At 43.3% G+C, this 19,325-nt stretch overlaps 1 protein-coding gene across 14 annotated transcripts in view; it reads left to right on the top strand.

The window, feature by feature from the left end:
• CLIP4 (CAP-Gly domain containing linker protein family member 4) overlaps positions 1 to 19,325 on the top strand; it is a 347,916-nt gene that overhangs the window by 41,125 nt on the left and 287,466 nt on the right. The window contains exon 1 of one of the 14 annotated variants that reach the window (XM_029593001.1): positions 715 to 813. The exons of the other annotated variants lie outside the window; for them this stretch is intronic. The gene's annotated coding sequence lies outside the window, so the exon portion shown is untranslated. Of the gene's footprint in view, positions 1 to 714; positions 814 to 19,325 lie in introns of those variants that run through there. 14 annotated transcript variants of the gene reach the window in all.

A 19,325-nucleotide genomic window follows, 5' to 3' on the forward strand; every position in this document is an offset into this window, starting at 1 on the left:
CTGAGACAATGAGAACTACCACAGAATAGAAAGAAATATAGCAACAGAAAATTTGTATTTAAATAAATTAAAAAAAAACAAACACCTTTATCATTCTGGGATTTTTTTTCAGACTGCTATACGCAGGAAGGTAGTTTTGGAATGGAAATTGTTTTCGGAGGTGCAAAAATAGCTATGTATAATTTTAGGGTTATGTGACAAAAGGTTTACTGGACAAAATGTTTAATTTTCCAAACATAACCTTAAACAAGTACTAGTCACGTATATTGTCACAATAAGCTAGTTCTAATAATATAAGCTTATGATGAGTTCAGTGAGTCTGGCAGCTTTCTGTCAACAGATACTTGAAAGGAGCCCAGAATATATTTAAAGTGACCCTGTAGTGACTTTGTAAATGAAGGCTGCCTATGTGTTCCTGCTCTGTGAAGGCTTTCTGGTGCTGGTCAATGTATTTTTAAACACAATTTTTTTTTATAGCTTCTTCAGACTCTGGGTGATAGATATGGGGTTAGCAAGGTAGAGTTCAGCGTTCTCAGATTTCCTGTCCTCTTTTATTATGTACCAATATGATGGGAACTCTTTTCTTATTTAAGTTACAGTAGAGTATCTATTCCAGAAACCTAACTAAACTTGGAATACACAAAATTGGGTGTGACATGAGGAGCTGGTGTTTGTGTATGACAACGAACATGAGGCTTTGCATGTGTGAGAGAGAGGAGGTCAGTTTTGTGTGTGAAATAGATTGCCATAGCCACTTGTATGTATTCAGAATTAAAAGGAGGATTTGCAACCAGCACTCTGGAAGCTTTTGAGGTTAGTATTAGACATTTTATCTGGCTAAAATGACAAGAAGCAGGTGGCACCTTTTAGACTAACCAATTCACTGAGGCATGAGTTTTCAAGGACAGAGACCACGTTGTCAGATGCATGAACTGTAATATAGAGATGGGTAAAATATATGGGGATGGGTGTGGGGAGAGGAATACAGAACAAAGAGAAGGCACTGAATGAGGCAGACAGGATGTGGAAACAGTGTTGATAGCATTATAGTCCAGACTACTGACAACTGAGGTCAGTGTGAAAAGACAGAATGATCTGAACAGTTAAGTTCATAGATAGTTGTTGTGAGCCACGAAGCCATTGTCTCTGTTCAGATCAAGAGTGATGGGATTGACCTGTTTGTCTTATGTGGACAGCAGAGGAACATTGCTGGTAGGTGATGGCATATAATATTTTGGAAGAAGAGCAGGTAAATGAGCCCTAGATGTTGTAGTTGATGGTTTTACCTGGGTTAATATGTGGACAGAGCTGGCATCAGGGTTTCTGGCAGGATCTGATTCCTGAGTCGGTGTCATTGTTGTATAATTTGTGGATGCTGGTGAGTATCCGTTTGAGGTTGGGAGGCTGTCGGTAAGCCAGGATAGGCTTGCCACCCAAGACTTGTGAGAGGGTGGGATCATTGCCCAGGATGGATTGTAGATCCTTGATATGTTTCAGTGGTTTCAACTCCCCATTTGGCTGCAACATTTTTTTTCTGCCGCTTTAAATTTGCACGGTAGCCTTGTTGGGACCCACATTAATGTCCTGGGCCTCCTTCCGCACATCTAACGCATTTCAAAGACGTGGTGTTATTTTACTTTCTTGGTTGGCCATGATAACATATTAAAATCAAATTGACTTTGCATGCATTTGCATTATTCATGCATGCAAATCATATGCAAATAAGGTCATTGTAATAGGGGAGGGTCTCTGGGCAGGGAGATGTAAAATATTGGGTATATTGCGTGATATTCGCAATATAACAACGTGTTGGAGCACTAACACGGCTTGATGCATCACCCAGTAAAATTGTTGAGATATTGGCAACATTAAAAGAGCCACTGATTTAATTTTGGTTAGCTAAGAACAAGGAGCCCTGTTAAATTCTGTCAAACACTTTTTTGGCATTCAGCAAAACTAAAGGTCATTTTCTGTTTCTATTCTTAAAGCTTTTGGATAGGGAATTATTTCCTTAAAAAGACAGACTGATATTAAAAAAAAAAAAAAAAAAAGCCAAGTCCTAAAATTTAGGCACCTGAGTTAGGTACATATTTTCAACCAAAAATAGGAGCCAAGTTTTCAGCTAAAAAAGTTGATGTAAATTTTAGGGCCCTAAATTTAAGATTGTCAATAATTTCTGGACTCAAAGCCAGGGCAACAAGAACACTTTAACTCAGCAAGAGGTTTTTAAATTTAGTTTATTTTGGCTTTTTTAAAGAAGAGTCAAAGACAAGTGTTCCTGGGAGTTGCTATATGCCCTCTATCTGTAATAACTAGCATCTCAATGAATATATGACATGCCCTGACTTATATAATCAAAATACAGCACTACCGAAGTTTCCAGAATGAATGACGTGACTGCCCAAAGACTTATTTACAAAGATACATTATGCTGTTGTCATGACAATCTATCATGTATAGGAAATGCTTGTGAGGACATCCTCCATTCATTTGTAAAAATCATACTATTTACTTGTCTTCCCTGAAACCACCCTTCCACCATAAAAGTTCCTTTATCACCACGGCTTTGATGCACTCTGTTCCTTCTAGTATCCTGTTGTTCTTCTTTGTTGTGTAAACAAATAGCAAGTCTGTGGCTTCAATAGGAGTTAGGCCTGAATTCCGTTTCTTGGCACCAGGATTTAATTAAAACTGTAACTTTAAAAGAAGAATCTTTTCACCTGGCTCCTGTCCGTTGAGATATGCATTTGTAAGACAAAAGCTTACATCCTGGTGTCATGTGAACCAAGTTTCCTTGTATTATGAAGTAAATGTTGCCATTGAATAGGCCTCTTTTGTTGGTGCCAATAGATCTATCTCAGAGATATTCTGCAAGTCATGCTCAGAAAGGCACTCAAAGTTCATTCACCTCTGCCAGGCCACAGTACAGCAGAGGCGTCTGGGTATTTTTCCTTCCTAATATTGCGTATCTGATCAATCATATTCTTCAAGATGCTATTCATTTGCCTAGGTACCTAGTGCTGAAAATCAGTGTTAAGCTTCTGCTTATTCTGTGGGTAGATTTTGCTGGAAAATATGTGCAAAGATTTGAAAATACTTTGTGTGTGTACTTTTCCTCCTCTAGCTTACACATGCTCCCGGAAATGCCATCTCTCAATGCACGTTTGTAATTGTAGCCACATTGAAGGATGGCTATTTTCAGTCTATCATTTAATGCAGGCACAATGCTGTTTGTGTACGTGAATTGTTTTGAAAATTGGTTTAAGAATTTTATTTTCTTGTATTTATCAATTGTATGTTCTTTTTGTAATTTTAAGAGATTTGTATTTTACTTTTATTTTTATTCTGAACATATTTTTTGTACACCGTTTTGACTAAACTTTCCCCCTCATTTATCAAAGTTCTATAAGGCGTTTTCGCCTGTGTTAAGGGCTCTCTCTCTCTCTCTCTCTCCCCCCCCCCCAAAGTGGTTGAATGCAGGAAATGCAACAGGTCTGGCGGTATCGCAATTTGCACTAACTTAGCTCTTCGTACAGTTATTTAGCGCAAATTGCGATAAATGCTATATTAGCATAAAACACGCCTCTTTTGCTGTTGCATGCGGTACTTACCGCATTTTGATAAATCCAGGCCTTTGTTTGTAAAGGTGGTATAAAAGGCGGTATAAAAACATTTTTAAATAAATAAATCATAATTAAGCAGCAGTATGGAGTGGTAAGACCCACATTTCCTTGGATCTTTGCCTGAGTTATGAATAACTGAGATAATCACCATATCATTGACTCTAGAAAAGATATATTATAGCATTTATCGCAATTTGCGCTAAATAACTGTGCGAAGAGCTAAGTTAGTGCAAATTGCGATACCGCCAGACCTGTTGTATTTCCTGCATTCAACCACTTGGGGGGGGGGGGGGAGAGAGAGAGTCACTCTGCCCACGGGGCAGGGTGATAACTATAGTTGCACATGCTCAGTAGGGCATATTTGAAAATTCTAGAATCTTTGAGATCAAAGTTCTGGACCAGGCTCCATCCAATGATGTCACCCATGTGATTGAAATATCCTGTGTTTAAATTTCAGGACTCTATCTATGGAACCTTGGCTGGTTCAAACACCAAATGTTTCAACCACACAACTGCACACAGGAGGGAGGAAGGAAATGGCACCCATTCCCAAAGCTAGAAGCAGCAGCCAGAAAGGTTAGAAGTGCTGGCCAAGGTTATGGTGGCAAGTCAATTTTTGGGAGGAGGAGGAAGCGTTTGCTACCCTGCAGCGACACCTCTGCTCGGGGAATCAGGATTTAATTAGTTCATTTCTCAATTAATTGTCCTTAAATAGAATTACAGAACTAGACTGAGAGCTCAAGTTACTTGTCTATAAAGTAACAGATGCCATAAATGCAAAGAAAGCTGAGAAAAGCACAGGGGGGGTAAGAGTTTTACCTCAACTTTTTATAAGCACTTTTCACACCACTCAGTTACTAAAATGATTAATGGACTAGAACATACAATGGGTATTTCAATGTTAGCATAAAACACGCCTCTTTTGATATCGCATGCGGTACTTACCGCATTTTGATAAATCCAGGCCTTTGTAAAGGTGGTATAAAAGGCGGTATAAAAACATTTTTAAATAAATAAATCATAATTAAGCAGCAGTATGGAGTGGTAAGACCCACATTTCCTTGGATCTTTGCCTGAGTTATGAATAGCTGAGATAATCACCATATCATTGACTCTAGAAAAGATATATCATTGAAATACCCATTGTATGTTCTAGTCCATTAATCACTTTAGTAACTGAGTGGTGTGAAAAGTGCTTATAAAAAGTTGAGGTAAAACTCTTACCCCCCTGTGCTTTTCTCAGCTTTCATTGCATTTATGGCATCTGTTACTTTATAGACAAGTAACTTGAGCTCTCAGTCTAGTTCTGTAATTCTATTTAAGGACAATTAATTGAGAAATGAACTAATTAAATCCTGATTCCCCAAGCAGAGGTGTCGCTGCAGGGTAGCAAACGCTTCCTCCTCCTCCCAAAAATTGACTTGCCCCCATAACCTTGGCCAGCACTTCTAACCTTTCTGGCTGCTGCTTCTAGCTTTGGGAATGGGTGCCATTTCCTTCCTCCCTCCTGTGTGCAGTTGTGTGGTTGAAACATTTGGTGTTTGAACCAGCCAAGGTTCCATAGATAGAGTCCTGAAATTTAAACACAGGATATTTCAATCACATGGGTGACATCATTGGATGGAGCCTGGTCCAGAACTTTGATCTCAAAGATTCTAGAATTTTCAAATATGCCCTACTGAGCATGTGCAACTATAGTTATCACCCTGCCCCGTGGGCAGAGTCCCTCAGTCTCTTTTTTTTTTCTGCGGAGCCAGGTGGTCGCGGGAGCCGTTTGTGTCACATTATTCAGTTCTCTCTTCACAGTTTTTGTAATTGATATTTTTCTAGCGCTGCAGCTGTTTTTCTTTCCTTTACCTTAGTAGTAGTAGTTTTATTTTCTCTTTTCTTCTCCTTTTTTCCTCTTCTTTCCCCTGTCTGCTAGCTGCATGGCGGGCCTTGATCACTGTGCAGCTTGGCAGTCTAATACTGTCCTGTATTAAATACTAAACTGCAAGTGCAGTATTTATCTGTGTCCTCTCCTTGCCCTGTTTGTTTTTGTACCTTTGTTCGTGGGTGATCCTTGTAGGCCGCTGAGCCAGGGAACTTGCCTGAATTCTACCCGGGCAGGAGTTCCATGAGGTTTCACTGATCGATTGTCATCGATAGAGGTTTGGACAGTGAAGAGATCGAGGACCTCACCATTCCTGCGGGGGGAGAGCTCATTCTCCTCACATTGAAAGGAACTATTCTCCATGGGCCAGGAGCCCTGGATGACGTAGCCTCCCCTCCTGCTTACCTGTGATAATAGTGCAGTCTCCTTATGAGCAGGAGCCTGGGCAAGCAGCTTGCTGCTGCACGTTTGGTGCCATGCCCAGTAAATGTTGCCTGTGCACCGATAATCTGACATGATGTCAGGACCACGTCGGGGGCCAGGTCGGCCATTGAGTGCCATGGTCATCCTTGACGCTGTCAAGGTGCAGGGGCGCCCTTAATGCCATCGAGGTGCATGACTGCCCTCGATGCTCTAAGGGCCTTCTGTGTCATAGACATCTGTGGGAGCCATAGTCTCAATGCACTGGAATCATCGAGTGCTTGGGACCTCGATGTGGCAGAGAAGTGGCACCAACTTCTAGTGTCAGGGACCAGGACTGCCATTGAGCACCATGGTCCCACTGACGACATCGGAGCTGCCCTCGAGCCCATTAAACTGCGTGCTTTGCTCGATGCTATCAAGGTGTGGGGCCTCTGCCATGGCTGCCCTCATTGCCATCGAGATGCAGAGCTACCTCAATGCCATGGTCTCCCTCAATGCCATCGAGGTGTGGGGCTGCCATGGAGGCCATCGGGCATGTTGGGCAGTGATGTTTATTGCTGCTCTCGACGATATCAAGCACCATCAATGAGACACTGGGATCGCTATTAAGCGGTCTGGTCACCCTCGAGGCCATCGACTACCGGGGCTTCTGAGAGCCCTCAAGTGCCAATGAAGCTGTTAAGACCACGGTGCCTTCAAATCCTGTTGAGGGACGTGGAGGCATGGTTGCCTGCTCTTGGGGAGATAGTGAGCCCTTGGGCCACGGGAAGGCTCAGGGAGGAACCCCAATTCACATCCCATGGGAGGTGAGCAAGTACAGGCACGGGCGGAGCAGGAATAAGGCTGGACTGGATGAGACAAGGAGCGTCAGGAACTGGAACAAGGCAGGCTCAGCCCTCCGCTGGGCCTACACGTACCAGTGAGACGCAGCAATGCAATGCTGGTCTCAGGAGTAGCCCTCTGGCCACTCGGTAGCCCTTCCGGACCCGCCACTAGGAAACGACAAGTGCGTGAGGCCAGAAGGATGCTGAGAGCAGAAGCAAGACAAGACATGAAACTGGAACAGAAGAATCAGGATACTTGGAAGACACAGACAAGAATCAGTATACTTGGAGGACTCGGGCTGAGGACTCGGGCGAAGACTTGAAGACTCAGATTCAGAATACTTGAGAAATGTGAACAAGAGTCAGTATACTTGGAGGTCTCGGATTGAGGACTCGCATGAGGACTCGGAAGACTCGAACTCAGACTTGGAAGACTCTGACAAGGTTTAGTGGAAGCTGGGATTCTCAGGCAACAATTCAGGATGGAACTGGGTGGGTGCTGCAACACAGCGCGCACTACACAGCCGTCCATGGCTGGTCACGGACCACGCTGGAAGCGAAGCAGTGGAACTTGAAACCAGGACATGTCGAAGATTCAGGAGAGGCCTGCACCGAGGCGTGCCTTACACAGCGGACCATGCTGGCAGAGTCTAGGGCATGGACGGAAGCAGGCACAAGGTACTTCGAAGACCGGGACAGGATACAAGACTCAGGATTTAAGACTCGGAACTCAGAATTCAGGAACATACCTCGTCATTAAAAACAAGGGCCTTTTGGAGACTTGCACTGCGGAATGAAGGTAAGCCTTGGACCACGAGGCACCCTACACAGCCCCCCATGGGCTGGTCACGGACCACGATGGTAGCACGCCTGGAAAGGTAGAAAAGGAAGGAACCTGGAAAGAGGTACGACGAGTGAGGTGATCAAATTAGCGGATGGCACAAAATTATGCAGAGTAGTTAAATCCCAAGTGAATTGCAATGAATTGCAAGAGGACCCTGCAAGACTGGAAGATTGGGCTTCCAAATGGAAGATGAAATTTAACTTGGACAAGTGCAAAGTGATGCATATAGGGAAAAATAACTCTTGCTGTAGTTACACAATGTTAGGTTCTATCTTAGGAGTTACCACCCAGGAAAGAGATCTAGGCCTCATAGTGGATAATACATTGAAATCGTCAGCTCAAAAAAGCAAACAGAATGTTAGGAATTATTAGAAAGGGAATGGAAAATAAAATGGAAAATGTCATAATGCCTCTGTATCGCTCCATGGTGAGACCACACCTTGAATACTGCGAGCAATTCTGGTCACCGGATCTCAAAACAAATATAGTTGCGATTGAGAAGGTACAGAGAAAGGTGAGCAAAATGACAAGTGGCATGAAACAGCTGCCCTATGAGTTAAGCTAAGGAAGTTAGGGCTGTTCAGTTTGGAGACGAGATGACTGAAGGAGGATATGATAGAAGTCTACAAAATCATGAAAGGACGTGAACAAATTAAAATAAATCAGTTATTTACTCTCTCAGATAATAGAAGGACCAGGGGGCACTCCATGAAGTTAGCAAGTAGCTCATTTAAAACAAATCGAAGAAAATTCTTTTTCACTCAGTGCATAATTAAGCTCTGGAATTCATTACCAGAGGATGAGGTTAAGGCACAGTTAGTGTAATTGGGTTTAAAAAAGGTTTGGATAAGCTCCTAAAGGAAAATCCATAAACTGCTATTATTTAATAAGCAATAGTAGCTGGAGATCTATTTAATGTTTGGGTACTTGCCAGGTACTTGTGACTTGGATTGGCCACTGTTGGAGACAGGATGCTGGGCTTGATGGACCCTTGGTCTGACCCAGTATGGAATTTCTTATGTTCTTATGTTGGCGCTCAGGCAAATTGGCTTGTGGATCGAAAGCCGTGGTAGGTAATTGTACCATGGACATTTAGGGCATGGTGGCACGATGTGGAACAGATCCGATTGGTTTGTTTCTGGGGGGAGAGGGGTTTAACGCATATCCGCGATTAAGGCAGATTCTCCTATACCACTCATCTCTGGAGTGATCGAGAGATGAGTGGTATAGGAGGGATTGCATAAAATATGTGTTGTGAGCAATCGATGAGAAAGGCGCCTGGAGTCAGTGAGCTCAGAGAAACCGAACAAAGCCATTCATTTTTTTTTTTGTGGTATAGTGTAACAAGAGGTCCACTGTAGTGAGACGACTTAGTGAGACTATTTCTTAAGTTACCTTTGTGTTTAGTTACCCTTAGTAGGAGTGGAGTTAGCGCCCCTCCCCCGGGGTTCACTCGGTGCCCACCCCAGGTGAACCGTGAGGCCCACAGAGAGGTGGAAAGTCAATAGGCTGGAAGGGGGGATGGGGTGCCAGAGATGTTTGTTACAATCTCGTCGGGGCAAGTCATCTGAGGCAAATTTTTTTTTTTTTAATTTCCTTCTTCTCTTCTTTCTTCTGTTTTCTTATCTTGATATGTAGATATATTAGTTGTGTGTTTAATTAAGTAAAAGTGAGGAGAAGGGAGAGCTTCACGCACGCAGCTGCATGGAAAAATTTTGACTGAGGAGCCTGAGGTGATCCTGTCAGAATACAGGAGGGAGGGCATGCCTAGCTAAAAGACTTTGCTACACTGAGAGCTCCGACCCCTAGTGGCATGGAGGTCATATCCATACAGCATGGCTAATTCAGCTGCTTATCTATGTGAAAAAGGGGAATATCTTTCCCTGCAGGTATACACTAAGATATACCATAAATACCCTAGCTTTTCTTCCCCTCCCCTCGACATTCCAACTGGAGGTCGGAAGGAGCAAAGAACACAAGGAGGCAGGCCATTGGACTAAAGGAGTAAGAACAAGTCGCTAGGTTGTATATCTCAACCCCAAGCGAATAACTCACTGTCGATTCCAGTAAGGAGTTACCCACTGAGATAAGAGCCCTCAGCCTGCTTGGAACAGCTGAAACTAAGAGCGAATCTCCCAGGGTAGAAATCCAGAAACACTCCACTATGAGACAGGATTTCTTCACCAGCCTGTAAATCCTAAGAGTACCAGGGCAGAGTCAGTGTGATCTCGGAAAGGCTGTCCACCAACCTGGCTTAGGTATTAATACCTCAGCCATGATTATACATACTTCCCCAAGGAAGCATGCAGTCCAGTAAATGCAACAAACATTATATGAACCAGGACTCTCCAGTCTGAAGATAGGGTTATCCCTAAAATGGAGAAGTATAGCTTGTAAGCCACTGCCACCAAAGAGTAGCACCTCTGTTGCGGGGTCCCTCGTTCCCCCAACTCCCTCATCCATGGATATGCCGAGAGGTTGAAAGGCATACTTGCCAATTAGATGAACTAGAGCTATCCTCACTGAGGTAGGGTCCCGCAGGTGACAATGACTGGCAATAGTGGTCCTCCACAAAAAATGCCCATTGAGCTCAGCAGGTTTCAAAAGGTGACTCCTGGATGGGAGAAACCCCTAACCTTCTCCGGGGAGCTACCCCGAAGAGAAGACTCCTAGTATGACAGGGAGATTGAATCTGGAATTGCTCCCTCGCGAAATAGACCTGCTGTGCCTTTGGATGACCTAAGAAGAGCACTACCGCTTGACTGGCTATTGGTTCCGCGAGGAACGGAGAGCGACTGCGAGTCAAGAGCAGTAACATCTCTTCTCCAGGAAACGGAGACCAAGGGTCACCCATTGTAGGGGTGGACAACCAGGAGTCCAGGGGGGGACCCATAAGGCAAACAAACGATGCTACACCCAGGGCTTCGACGGCCTTGATACAGACCCCCTGTGCCCAAAGGCATCAATGGACAGGCAGTCCTGAGGATGCCAGGGGCGCCTGCAGGTACAGGTTCTGCAGCCCCAACACTCCTCATCGGTGCCCACAGGATCCGATGACTGCCAATGCCATCAACGGTTCCCCTCGGCTTACCTATATGTCCAAGTGCGTCGATGCTGCAGATGCTGGAGCAGACTTCATCCGATGATGTCACCCATGTGTGAGGACTAACATCCTGCTGTCCTCTGAGAACACCTGTTACAGTTAAGAAATTTTGCTTTCCTGACATTGGTTCTGAGTCATCCTCCCTGGAGTTTCATTTCATGATACCTAGTTCTACTGATTTCTTTCAAACAGAAAAGGTTTGACATTTGTGCATCATACAGACCCTTCAGAAACCTGAAAGGTTTTAATCATATCTCCCCTGCACCTTCTCTCTTTCAGTGTACACATATTCATATCTTTCAGTCTCTCCTCCATAAGTCTTCCAATACTGACCCCAAACCATCGTGGTCACCTTCTCTGGACCGACTCCATCCTTTCTCTGTCCTTTTTGAGATACAGGCTCCAGAACCGAACACAGTACTTGAGGTGAGGCCTCACCAAAGGACCTGTACAAGTTCATTATTACCTCTTTCTATGCAGTCCATCATTCTTCTGGCTTTAATTATTGCCTTGTCAATTGCTTCACAATCTTCAGATCGCCAGACACTATCACCCCAAGAATCCCTTTCTTGATCCGTTCACATCAGTCTTTCACCCCCCATCACATTCAGCTCTTTTGGATTACCGCAACCTAGATGCATAACACTGCACTTCTTGGCATTGAATTCCAAGCTACCAAATCTTCAACCACTCTTCAAGCTTTCTTAAATCACTTTTCATTCTCTCTACTCCTTCAGGCTTGTCAACTGTGTTGCAAATCTTATCATCCGCAAATAAACAAACTTTACCTTCTATCCCTTCTGCAATATCAATCACAAAGATATTGAACAGAACCGGTCCCAAAACCGATTCCTGTGGCACTCCACTTAACATGGTTCTCTCTTCAGAATATGTTCCATTTACTATTACATGCCGTCTCCTATTGGTCAACCAATTTGTAATCCACACCACCACCGTGGCGCTCACTCCCAAGCTTTTCATTTTATTCACAAGACTCCTATGCAGGACAGTATTAAAAGCTTTGCTGAAATCCAAGTAGATCACATCGTGTGCTCTTCCCTGATCCAATTCTCTAGTCACCGAATAAAAAAAAATCAATCAGATTTGGCTTACTGGACCTTCCCCTGCCTCGGGTCCAGCAGCTTACCAGATAGTTCAGTATCCTTTCTTTCAGTAGTGTCTCCATTAATTTTCCTACCACCGAGGTGAAGCTAACTGGCCTGTAATTTCCAGCTCTTCTCTGCTACCACTCTTATGAAGTGGGACCACAACCATTCTCATCCAATCTCATGGTACCACCCTCATTTCCAGAGATCTATTGAACAGGTCTTTCAGCGGACCCACGAGGGCATCTGAGTTCCCATAGTATCTCTGAGTTCCCGTAGTTCCATGGCCTTGTCACTTTCAGTTTTCCTAGCTTTACCCATAATTTCTCTTCTGTAAAAGGAATTGTCTACCTGATTCCTTTCTACATTCTTGTCAACCAGCGACGGTCCTTCTCCAGGGCCTTCTTTAGTGAACACCAACCTGAAGTATTTGTTTAATATTTCCACCATTTCTTCGACTGTCTCTAAACATTGCTCCTTGTCACCTTTCAATTTCATTATCCCACTTGGGCTTTCCTTCTTTCTTTTATAATATCTGAAAAATGTTTTGTCACCTCTCTACCTTTTTGGCAATCCTTTCTTCTGCATGACCTTTTGCTTTCCTGATTTCTCTCTTCGTCTCCCTCAGTTTTGCCAGGGATTCTTCCCTGTGTTCCTGTTTTTGGGATGTTTATATTTCCTGAATGCTGATCTTTTTCCATTTTTTTTTTTTTTTAGCCATCTCCTTTGAGAACCAATCAGTTTCTTTTTCCAGACAAGTTAAAGTTGTTGGGCTGTTGGGGCCAAAGAAGAAAGAGCAAGGACTTGAGTATTTAGGAGAGAACAGGAACTCAGAAATTGGTTGGAGAGAGGGGGAAGAATGGGCACTTGTAGAGCAGGGTGATGGGAAAGCAGGGACTTAGGGATTTGGAGAGAGCAGGGGAAAAATGGGACTTGAGGACTGGGGGTGAGAGCAGGTACTCAAGGATTGGAGTGGGGATGGGGAAGCAGCGAGAGCAAGAAAATATTTGCAACAGAAGTCTAAAGCTTCTTCTAAACAGTGTGTACTGAGGTCCGGTGGAGGCCGCATTGATGTCCTTTGGGTCAAGGGGGCCCAGGGCATCGGGGCAGGCTGCGTCAGCAATACACTGAGCAGCAGGTCCAGCCGCTTCAGCAAAGGCGCAAGCACCAGTGGAGTGGGCTCTGGTGGTGACGGCGCTCCCAGTGGAATCAGTGGCTCGATGCCCTGCAGGGCCTGGATGACCGCCAGCCACACACATCTCTCCAAATCCTCCTTGAATGCTGACAAGGATAGGACAGCTTGAGAAGGAGGAGACAGCGAAATCAGATCCTTCCTGGAACCGCGAGGGGGATCTGTGCCTCCCCCCAATGGTTGGGGATAGCTGGGCCCCTTGGGTTCCACGGAAGGCAAAGCTTCCTCGGTCCAAGACTGCTTCAAGGTCAGCACAGTCGGTGCCAGTGCCCTCCCATGGTCAGACATATGTGAGAACAATGGAGAACGTACAGAGAAGGGCAACCAAAATGATAAAGGGGATGGAACAGCTCTCCTAAGAGGAAAGGCTTTGCTCGGGCATCCTCAGCTCGGTACTCACCGATATGTGAGGACTACCATCCTGCTTGTCCTGTGAAGAAAGCAGAGTTGCTTACCTATAAGGTGTTCTCACAGGACAGCAGGATATTAATCCTCATGAAACCCACCCGCCACCCTGCAGAGTTGGGTTCGTTTATGTTTTCTTATTTTATTTTTTGCACGTACTTTTTGCTATATATCAAGACTGAAGGGGGACCCCTGCTGGATGCATGGTCAGTGCATTGCTGAGCATGCCCAGTAGGTGCCAGTCAAAGTTCTAGAAACTTTGACAAAAATGTTCAGTGATTGGGCTCCATCCTGATGATGTCACCCATATGTGAGGACTAACATCCTGCAGTCCTGTGACAACACCTGTTACAGGTAAGCAACTCTGCTTGCTCTCTGGATCTCAAAGGCGCGTACACTCAGATCTTCCCAAGTCATCAGAAGTATCTCAGATTTGTGGTAGGAAAGCAGCATTTCCAGCTTCGCGTTTTGCTGTTTGGGCTCGTGTCAGCCCCATGTGTCTTTACAAAATGTCTAGCTGTGGTGACGGTGCACCTTCGTAGGCTGGGAGTTCAAATTTTCCTGTATCTGGACAATTAGCTGGTCAAGAGCACCTCTCGGGCAGGGCCGATTGGTCCGTGCACTCGACCATCTGGGTGCTGGAGATCCTAGGGTTCATTATCAACTGCCCCAAGTCCCATCTCAGCCTGTTACCTCAATTGGACTTCATTGGAGCCTTGTTAGACATGGCTCAGACCAAGGCCTTCCTGCCCTGGCAAAGGGCCATCAACCTGATGACCATCACGGCAGGGATTCAACAGAGGCAGCAGGCATAAGCTTGGCACATGTTGAGACACTTGGGCCATATAAGAACATAAGAACATGCCATACTGGGTTAGACCAAGAGTACATCAAGCCCAGCATCCTGTTTCCAACAGTGGCCAATCCAGGCCATAAGAACCTGGCAAGTATCCCAAAACTAAGTCTTTTCCATGCTACTGTTGCTAGTAATAGCAGTGGCTTTTTTCTAGGTCAACTTAATTGATAGCAGGTAATGGACTTCTCCAAGAACTTATCCAATCCTTTTTTAAACACAGCTACACTAACTGCACTAACCACATCCCCTGGCAAAAAATTCCAGAGTTTAATTGTGCGTTGAGTGAAAAAGAACTTTCTCTGATTAGTTTTAAATGTGCCATATGCTAATTTCATGGAGTGCCCCCCTAATCTTTCTATTATCTGAAAGAGTAAATAACTGATTCACATTAACCTGTTCTAGACCTCTCATGATTTTAAACACTTCTATCATGTCCCCCTTCAGCAGTCTCTTTTCCAAGCTGAAAAGTCCTAACCTCTTTAGTCTTTCCTTTAGTCATTCCCTTTATCATTTTGGTCGCCCTTCTCTTACCTTCTCCATCACAACTATATTTTATTTATTTATTTATTTATTTATTCATTCATTCATTCATTCATTCATTCATTCATTCATTTATTTGTTCAGCTTTATATACCGTCATTCGGTGCAGCCATCATAACAGTTTACAACAATCAAACAGAGAATATACAATTAAAACATATCTGCATAAATTAACAGTGGGAGAGATGAAGGGAAGGGGGGGTGAGGTTGGTGGTGAAAAAGGGAGGACAAAGAAATAAAGGGAAAAGGAGGATGGTAATAGTCTTGGTATGTATTCATCTTTGGGATGGACTTCTAGCGTTGTTAAGTATAAGTTCATATTGCTACTACAATGGTTGATGCCAGATGTTATTTCAGTATCTCTCTTGCATGGGTCTGGTTGGTAGTATTGACTGAAGTTAGATTGTTGAATTAAATATCTGTAAACCGGAGTGAAGGCAGCTAGCTATACTTCGGTATATAAAAAACATTTAAATAAATTTAAATAAATAAATCATTAATGTAGACTTTGTGAAATTTGAGATGCGGCGACCAAAATTGTACACAGTATTCAAGGTGCAGTCTCACCATGGGGCGATACAGAGGCATTATGACGTTTTCTGTTTTATTCACTATTCCCTTTCTAATAATTCCCAACATTCTGTTTGCTTTTTTGACTGACGCAGCACACTGAACCGATGATTTCAATGTGTTATCCACTATGACGCCTAGATCTCTTTCTTGGGTGGTAGCTCCTAATATGGACCCTAACATTGTGTAACTATAGCATGGGTTATTTTTCCCTATATGCACCATCTTGCACTTATCCATATTAAATTTCATCTGCCATTTGTTTCACCAATTTTCTAGTCTCAGATGTTCTTCCTGCAATTTATCAAAATCTGCTTGTGATTTAACTACTCTGAACAATTTTGTATCATTTGCAAATTTGATTACCTCATTTGTCATATTTCTTTCCAGATCATTTTTAAATATATTGAAAAGTAAGGGTCCCAATACAGATCCCTGAGGCACTCCACTGCCTACTCCCTTTCACTGAAAAAATTGTCCATTTAATCCTACTCTGTTTCCTGTCTTTTAGCCAGTTTGTAATCCATGAAAGGACATCGCCACCAATCCCATGACTTTTTACTTTTCCTAGAAGCCTCTCATGAGGAACTTTGTCAAACGCCTTCTGAAAATCCAAATATACCTCATCTACATGTTTATTAACTCCTTCAAAAAAGTGAAGCAGATTTGTGAGGCAAGACTTGCCTTGGGTAAAGCCATGCTGACTTTGTTCCATTAAACCATGTCTTTCTGTATGTTCTGTGATTTTGATATTTAGAATACTTTCCACTATTTTTCCTGGTACTGAAGTCAGGCTAATTGGTCTGTAGTTTCTTGGATCGCCCCTGGAGCCCTTTTTAAATATTGGGGTTACATTAGCCACCCTCCAGTCTTCAGGTACAATGGATGATTTTAATGATAGCTTACAAATTTTTATAATAGGTCTGTAATTTCATTTTTTAGTTCCTTCAGAAGCCTGGGGTGTATACCATCCGGTCCAGGTGATTTACTACTCTTCAGTTTGTCAATCAGGCCTACCACATCTTCTAGGTTCACCGTGATTTGATTCAGTCCATCTGAATCATTACCCATGAAAATCTTCTCTGATACGGGTATCTCTCCAACATCATCAGCCCCAACAGTTCATGTCATTCCTTTGGCACTTTTACACATGCAAAATGGATCCTGAGGTCACAGTGGTGACAAGCTTCTCAGGTCTTCCAAGATCGCATTTGAATCACGCCATTGCTTTGGGACTCTGTCCTGGAGGTGGGAAATTTCAAATCTGGAAAGTGGGAAGTCTTTCTAAAGCTCTCCCACCCAAACTGTTCTAACTACAGGTGTGTCCACCTAAGGCCTTTGGTCTGCCCAGGAACGACTCTATCAAATCAATTTCCTGGAGTTCCGGGTTATCAGGTATGCGCTATGGGCTTTCAGAGATTGACTGTCCAACAAAATTGTTCTGATACAGACAAACAACAAATTGGCAATGTCGCTGTGGTATGTCAACAAGCAGGGAAGTACGGGATTGTACTTCCAGTGTCAGGAAGCGGTCAAGATCTGATTGTGGGCCTTTTCCCATGGGATGGTGACCAGGGCCATATACCTGGCTGGAATGGAGAATGCGATAGCGGATAGATTGTGGCGCACCTTCAGTCCCCACAATTAGTCTCTGGAGCAAGGGGTTGCGAATTAGATCTTCCTCCTCTCAGGAAGCCCGGTTATGAATTTCTTCACAGTGCCTTGGAACAGGAAGGTTCCTCAGTTCTGCTCCCTATACAGGACATGAGGCAAACCAGCCTCAGATGACTTCAACTGCCATTGGGGCGAGGGTCTCCTGTATGCGTATCCTCCAGAAGAAGGCTCAGATTTCTAGAGAATTTAACTAGTAACATTGAAGATATTCTTGGTCTTGATAACCTCTTCATTCAAGAAGAGGTTATCAAGACCACATTTATAAATTGGGGTTCTCCCACCTGTGAATAAGAAGTGAAATGGTTTAGAAGAAAAGCCACATATGACATACAAGTTTGAGGTATTCATCTGCAAGTTCGGTGTCCAAGTCTCCATCTCGTCGTCCTGATAAAGCCAATCTATGGTGAAACATCGGCCTTTGTCGAGGATCTGGTTGGACCTTTTTAAAAAAGAAAACAAGACTTTCACTATAGTTCTATTGGAATACTCACATGGATATCATTGGTGGTTAGAACTGTTTAACAATTCAAGTGAGACATATATAATGTTTTCTTCTGTGAAAATTCATTAAAGTCTGTTAAGTGCTATATTTAGACATATGGAGGTCGATATTCAAAAGCCATTTAGATGGATAATTGAAACATCCATTAAATGGCTAGCTGGCTATATTTAAAGTCATATGTGGCTAAATTCTAGCTGCATAAGTCAAGAGCGTTCCAGGGGTGAGCAGGAGACATTTCTGGGCTAACTCTGGTCGCACCATAGGGCTGTCCTAAAGTTGGCCGGATATACCTATCCAGCTAATTTTAAGATAGCCGGGAATATTCAGTTGCACAGCTGCACCGCTGAATATCCCCATTAAGTTAGCCGGATAGCTCTATCTGGCTAACTTAATTAGCTGCTCTGAGGCTGAATATTGACCTCATGTAGGATATTTTGTACTTTAGGATGCTAAATAGTCAGTTTAGAAATAACTGCATTGTGTTATTAATTATGTATCTACTGAATAAATAAGTATTTTTATTTTGGATAAATTTATGTGGTTACTATTTCTGATAAATTTATGCATGACTATTCTTTACATGTTAGTTGGATATATACATATATAATCTTTTAATTAAATAGGGGTCTCTTGTTGCAGTCTTTGTTTCTCCCCAGAAATGCAAACTTCTTGTGTAGTTGAAATTTATAGAACCAATGTTTTTCTTGTGATGTTTAGAATACATTTTTATTGATTTGCATTTTATATCCACCAACTATCAGACAAGCACCAGACATGCTACTGAAAACATGGCTCTTTCCAACAGCATTTGGCCCACAGCCATAACCCAGAGTTGAAATCTAAACTATTTACCAGTGACTGTTACACTTTTTATTAGGGGGACGTCTGGCCCCCTGCCATCTGTGATGCTCCCTTGCCTCTCTCAAATTAAACTATAAAGACTGTCACCAGTATCTTGTCACCTACACCTGTGTACTGATACTCTTTTATCATTCTTTAGCGATACTCCCTTTGCCCTCTTTAACAAGCTATGAAAACTACTACCAATGGTGTTACCATCGTATTCTATAGTTCTAAAATGTCAATGTAAACTTTAGCCATCCTTAAGTGTATAACTATAAACCTGTAAATTAACCATCACTCAGCTACTATATTTTTAATACTCTTTAGCAATACTCCCTTTTTCTCCAAGTACAGTTCTCAAACATGGGTGACATCATCGGATGGAGCCTGGCCTGTAACTTTGATCTCAAAGATTCTAGAGCTTTTTAACATGCCCTATTTAGCATGTGCAACTGTAGTTTCACCCTGCCCCCTACACAGAGTCCCTCAGTTCATGATATAGCTAATAAATAGAGAAATCATCTCCCAGGGGAGGCTGGTGAGTTGTGTGAGGACTGACATCCTACTGTCCTCAGAGAAATCCTGTTACAGGTAAGAAACTCTGCTTTCTCCGAGGACAAGCAAGATGGCAATCCTCATACATGGATGATTCCCAAGCTATAGGTTGCCTGTGCAGGACAAAATGGGGAATCCCGCAGTGCTGAAAGCACCACCTTTTTCCCATTTGCCTGTGAGGCAGTCGACCCAAAAACGGGTTAAGGTGGGAAAAAGTTGGATTCTAAAAAAGGAAACCAGAGAACAGACTGAGACTCAAATACCCCAATGCATAGCAGAGGCGTCTAAGGCAGGGGCATGAAGTGAAATCCAGTGAGACGCATACTTTGCCTCACAGTAGGTAGGTCTAGATCCTCCTGGCTATAGGAAAAGGCCCAGAGAATCAGCTAAGA

Source organism: Rhinatrema bivittatum, chromosome 3 (assembly GCF_901001135.1).
Source record: "Rhinatrema bivittatum chromosome 3, aRhiBiv1.1, whole genome shotgun sequence".
Classification (NCBI taxonomy): Eukaryota; Metazoa; Chordata; class Amphibia; order Gymnophiona; family Rhinatrematidae; genus Rhinatrema; species Rhinatrema bivittatum.